We start from the raw sequence: 6,760 nt of genomic DNA on the forward strand, positions 1-6,760 counted from the left end.
TTGCGGATGTTAGGGTAGCGACAATATGCATGGCATGCTTTCGCGATATCATTGAAATTTCGTCTACAATAATTATATCGAAATGCCTGAGGGACCAGTTGGTCTGGTAATTTTGGTCTTTGTTAACAGGAATAGAAAAAAGTGAATGCACTGTGTTACTTGCGATTTTCTTTCCAAACTCACTTTTGTAACTTGCAGAGAGCATTCCAGTTGGCGTCGCAACGCAAACTCGCATGTCGCGTTGTAGGGCGCGTGAAATCACAGTTTTAATGCAGAGTGTCTTTCCAGTCCCATGTGGCCCGCACAGCAGAAAAAACGGTTCTTCATGAATTTTATCGTAAACATGTGCCAACGCTTCTGATACAAATGTCTCTTGGTTGACTGTGAGCTTTGGAACTGTAATGCTTGCATTACTTGGATTTTCCAGTAACTCACTGGAAATTTCGCCACGTTTCCAGAGGTGCCACAGATCCCAATAACTGCGCACATAAGAAGCAACAGTATTGGTGTAATAGTTTCTGTTTCCGCGAAACTTTGACAAATTTCTGACTCTGGCTTCATCACACCAAAAGGCTCGTCGATTTTTCACAGCAAATGAAAAATTCTTTAGGTCACAAGGAATTGTAGAAATGTAGTCGGGTTGCAAATCTTCAACCTTCCTGAACGGGCAGTGAAGTAGAGAGTCTTGGAAAAAATATTCATCATTTAATAAACTTAAAGTTTTCACTCCAACTAGAATGGGGATATGACTGTGGCATCGTGGGCGCACACTTTGTCGATCCCAAGTGTACTCATGTAGAAACTCGTAAAAGGATAAGTTCGACGCATCTTGTGGACGCTTTTGATACATTTTAATAGCGTGGTCTTGCCCAACGTTCCCTATACGCGGAAGAAGAACTCGTTTTGTTGGAGAAGGCGTATGCGCAAATTTGATATTGGACAGAGCAAGCACCATCTCAGGTTCCGTTGGAGAAACTTTGCTCAGATATTGAAAAGCAACATCGCGGCCTTGCACATCACGGGATAATTCTTGTAGTTGTATTGGAAAATCCTGATTTTTCGATACATAACCTGCAACATAATTCAGCAACATTGCACTTTGATTGCTAAATTGAATGTCCATGCTGCATTTTAATGCTGTCACTATTGTATCTGCGTATATTCTCAGATTCAGTGAATGTGCTGCAGCGCTTCGGTGCAAACGTAATATCGTCTGTCCGTCGTGCGTTTCCAAACTGCTAGGTTGTGGGTTTATTTCAAGACCATGTACTGGGGAGTTGCTTTTTTGGGTAGCAAACACAATTTTTGCAAACTCTCGATCCTTTTCTGGAAGATCTGCTTGGAATCTTTTCACATCAATTGACGCAGCGTTTTCCATCCATGCAATGAAATGGCAATGTACTGTACCTCTTTTCTGAAATTCGAATCTGTAGAAGTATGTTAGGACATTGGAGGATTTTTCAAGGATATTTGCCAGTAAATGGTTTTTCCACGAGTATTTGTTTTTTCCAGTTACGTAACCACGTAGTATTTCCGACATAATATGCGCGAAATGTAACGTTTCGACGGTGGGAAGAGTTGTAGCGCCTTTTCCAGTCTTATTCATTCTTTGTTGAATCCAAAAACATCTTGGAAACGTCCATTCGTATGGTGAAATTGTAATAAATATGTTTGGAAGTCCAAACTGTTGAACAGCATCCGCGAGATAGGCATGCTGCCATTGCCAATATGTTTCAGAAAATACCTTTGAATCTAGCGCTCTGGCGGGACTACAGTTGAGTACTCGTCCAGATTCTATAGCCCCACAAACAGTTTTGTATAGCCATCTGTCATACTGAAATCGGAGAAGTTCAAACGATGTGGAATAATCACAAACGTTCGACAAGATCTTGTACATGTAGGCTCGTTTTGTACTCTCTCCGCCCGAAATTGCTGATTCACAAAATATTTTGTACGGATACAATATTGGCCAAATGGCAGATTCAATGAACGAAATCTGAAAAAATTAACGCATTTGTTACTGTCCATTTATACATACGCAAAAAAGTACCCACATCAAAAAGGTTATAAAACGGGATTCGCGATCTCAATAAACCTTCCTCTCGTTGCCTGACGAAGTCACCATACGCACTTCTTCCATCGTTGACAAGATAATGATAAGCTGTCAACAGCCTGCTCCGCCTCTGTTCGTCTTCTACAGAGTGAATTCGTTCAAGTACAGATCTCTGTATCAGAGTTACAGCAACCCCACGGTCTTTGTAACGATAACCGTGCTGTAATCGCTGAGTGGAATTCACGTGCAACGCGAAAAATGCCAGAATTGATTGGTCGCCAGAGGTTAGACCCTTCAACTCTTGGGGCCAATCAGCAATTCGAGGAACAGTGTAATTTCCACTACATTGGCAAGTCTTCAATGTGGAAAAATGAGGACGCCTAAACCCGGGACTGATGTTACACGTGTTTACCGAAAAACAACGCGCACAGTAAGACCAAGACGAATCCACTATCCACCTTTCCAAAGAAGACCCCACAGCAAGCCGTTTCGAATTCGTATCTTCTGCTGGAATGTCCATTTCACCAAAATATAGATCTCCACGCTCCCCAAAGCGTCGCAGACGCTCTTTATCATCATTATGTTTTCTTAAACGTTTTTCCTCCACCTGCCAAAAATACAAACAAACTTACAACTAAACACAGAAACCTTAAAAAACACAAACAACAACGAAAGCTGATTTGACTTACGTCTGGATCAACAAGGACACAAGCTTGATCGTAACGATCCCAATGTATTTCAGCATTCGCCATTTTCTTCAACACGATTAACAACAATGAAACAACTCTCTTGAGAAAATCCTAAATATCCAATTATTTCAACAATACTAGCCTGTCAAAGTAGGGCAATGATTAAGCAATCATTCGATTAACGCTGCGTAACACTCAAAAAAAGAGCTTGTAAACAAGATTATATGAAACGAGAAGTTGAACTATTAACGTTCCAAATAAGATTAACTTTCACACAAAGACAAAGATGTTTACGAGAAAAAACTACGAAACGCAGTGATCATGTCACAACAAAAGACTACTTCAGAAAAACATAACGGTTCATCGCACAAGCAAAAACGGACGCAGCTATATTGAAAGAAAAGAAATGCGGAAATACAAAAAATCATCATTTCCGCAGCTTTCTTCTTACTTATTTTCTGTTCTTCTTTTTTGCTTTTTCCGCAGTGTTTTATTCTTCTTCGCCTCTTTGATTTCATCAATTCGTTTCTCTTTTTTACCTTGTTCCTCACAGGTACCGCTGCTTGAAGGCCCACAGCCGTCGGCTAAATCTTTTCTTTTTAGGGAAATTATTTCCTCGAATGAACGCCTCACTCGCTTTGTTGTGCCTTGCGTCACGTTTTGAGTGCGCGTGCCAATAATGGCTTCACTGTAGGACTGGAAATTCTTTTCTTTTTTAAAGGCATCGAGTAAATCACCACCGCAATTGCTCCCCACATCCTCCATATTTGAAAAAATGTACTTCATTACATGAAGGTGAATCCCCAAGAGGTACATGGAGGCACCAACGTGGGTCATTTTATGCAAATAAAATTCGTCTATCTCCTCCATCTCGCTTATTGCTTGCTTTAAACTCAGGAGTTTCGCTTTTGCCTTACTTTCGGAGCAAGACAAACCTTCATTGCCTCCAACGTGCTTCCTGAATGGCTCGCATAAATCGTTCAATTTTTGAACAAAGTGGCTAAACGATTTTACACAATCATTTTCAGCAAGCGGTCCCACATCCTGTTCTATTCTGTTCCAATTTTTATCCATCGTTTCGGCAAATTCAGATATTGCCACCCGAGGCCTCTGTAGCCACTCGCATGTAAAAACCTTCAATTTATTGCGAAAGTGATTCTCGTCGTCCAAGTGTTCTACGTCCGTGGCCAAACCGTATGGTTTCAGAAAATCTAAGACACAAACAGAATTACTTTTTCACTCATATTAAACAATAAAACACTTTACATACCTTTTGGGAAATGATAATAATACATCACACCTTTCCCACTTTTCTTCGGCGAAGATTCCATGTCTATAAAGAAAATTCGGAACAATCTTGTTTTTTTGCCACCAACAGGTACAAAACATACAATAAACAACAACCAAAAAAAATATTGTTATTCTTTTAGACGTTTAAACAACTCAGCGTACCTTTTCTAATTCAAAATCACTGCAAAATTTACAAATATTATTTACTCAATTACTTCAGCCCTAAGGTTTCTGCAACAAAAATCTAACTGCTATATTTTTCAACAGCATGATCCAACAGCACGTATTAATTAAGACTGGCTCTGAGAGAGAACAACCGTGATTATATAGGGAAAGTTGTCAATCACATTCCTGTAAAATCAGCGCTGGAATGTTACACAGGGTGCGAAATAAAAACACACAGGGCACGAAAAATGTTACGCATCAACGATCACAAAACCTGATCGGTGATGCGTAAAAAAATGATGCGAAAGCGCGCGGCAAGCCACGAGAAACGAACCAACGCACACCAGCATCGAGTTTACACCTGTCAAATTTATTTTTTGCACATTGTTACCTAAAGTGCTCTGCACAATCCTCGCAGCCCTGACAAAAATTTTGGAGGTTGGCTGGGCGCTTTTGCATATCCCATGTTTGAAATGAAATGCGACAGCTCTGCCAAGGTGTGTGGTAAGTGACCAACATGGTCACAAAACAGCATTGAGTTTACATCTGTAAAAATTATTTTTTTCACAATGTTACATGAAGGGCTCTGCACAATCCTCGCGGCCCTGATAAAAATCCCGCGGGCTGGCTGCTCGCTTTTGCATACCCGATGTTTTAAATGAAATGCGACAGCTCTGCCAAGGCGTGTGGTAAGTGACCAACATGGTCACAAAACAGCATCGAGTTTACATCTGTAAAAATTATTTTTTTCACAATGTTACATGAAGGGCTCTGCACAATTCTCGCGGCCCTGATAAAAATCCCGCGGGCTGGCTGCGCGCTTTTGCATACCCGATGTTTTAAATGAAATGCGACAGCTCTGCCAAGGCGTGTGGTAAGTGACCAACATGGTCACAAAACAGCATCGAGTTTACATCTGTAAAAATTATTTTTTTCACAATGTTACATGAAGGGCTCTGCACAATTCTCGCGGCCCTGATAAAAATCCCGCGGGCTGGCTGCGCGCTTTTGCACACCCGATGTTTTAAATGAAATGCGACAGCTCTGCCAAGGCGTGTGGTAAGTGACCAACATGGTCACAAAACAGCATCGAGTTTACATCTGCAAAAAATATTGTTTCACAATGTTACATGAAGGGCTCTGCACAATCCTCGCGGCCCTGATAAAAATCCCGCGGGCTGGCTGCGCGCTTTTGCACACCCGATGTTTTGAATGAAATGCGACAGCTCTGCCAAGGCTTGTGGCAAGTAACCACCTTGGTCACAACACAATACACCATCAAAAGTGCAATTGTAAACATTTCGAACGTGGAGTGCCCTACCGCAGCGCAGCCCAGCTATTGCTTCAAACAGCCGGCAGTAAATTTTGACATTCCTATGTGTAAAACCCGGGCGGGGTACGAAGACTCGTTCTTGAACTATAATAAGGGACTATGGTAATATTAGGTTGCGCAAAAGTTCGAATCAAAAAAAGTGTCGGAAACGTTATTATAAGTAGTTCTATAGATCATTGATCAATAAGAATCATAATTAAGACTATCGATTATTCACGTGAGGTCTCATTTAATAACTGGCTTGTGGCAGCCAAGCGTTCATAGCGACGTTGCTTTTTGATCCTTCGATGTCGGCTCTTCCTATCATTGTGAAGCAGAATTCACCAAGCGTTGGATTGTTCACCCACTAATAGGGAACGTGAGCTGGGTTTAGACCGTCGTGAGACAGGTTAGTTTTACCCTACTGATGAGGTGTTGTTGCGATAGTAATTCTGCTCAGTACGAGAGGAACCGCAGATTCAGACATTTGGTTCATGTGCTTGGCTGATAAGCCAATGGTGCGAAGCTACCATCTGGGGGATTATGACTGAACGCCTCTAAGTCAGAATCCCGCCTAGAAAGCGACGATACTTTTGTGCCTCGCCCACGGCCGGCCAACGTAAGCGGTCGAAAGGCCGCCGTCTATGCCGGTGCTGACGTTCGACGGGCGCCGCAAGAGTTGCCCGTCGGTCGGCACACCCCCCTGCCCGAAAGGCGTGGTGCTAAATCATTCGCAAACGACCTAGTTGAAGATCGGGGTGTCGTAATCACTAGAGCAGTATTTTCACTGCGATTTGTTGAGAGTAAGCCTCAAGATCTGTCGATTTGTCCGCAGCGCGGGCGCACTTTGAGCGATCTCGGACGCCGAATGGGCGTTCGGGGTCGCTTTTTTTTTTCAAAAAATTTGGCAAAAATAGCCCAAAAAACACAAGCGGCGTTACCAGTTGCGTGCTCGCAGAGCTGGCTTTTGTTGCGTCGCTCAGAATTTGCTCCAGGAGGATCACCACAAGAGTACATGGAACAAATCTGACCCTACTATGTGGGAGCAAGCAGCTCGGTGCGAATGTGCGCGCGGCGTCGCTTGTTGCGTGCGGTTGGCGACTGGCTCGCTGAGCAGATTTGCTGCTGCTCGTTCGATGCCAAGGCGTCCACGGTGCGGGTCCTACTACGGTGCGTGTTGTTGGCATAGTTGCACGTCGGCGTTACAGCTGGTTGGCGCTTCGCGCGTCCGGCCATGTTTCGCGCGTCCTT

The sequence above is a fragment of the Ascidia mentula genome, assembly GCF_947561715.1.
Source record: "Ascidia mentula chromosome 2 unlocalized genomic scaffold, kaAscMent1.1 SUPER_2_unloc_36, whole genome shotgun sequence".
NCBI lineage: Eukaryota > Metazoa > Chordata > Ascidiacea > Phlebobranchia > Ascidiidae > Ascidia > Ascidia mentula.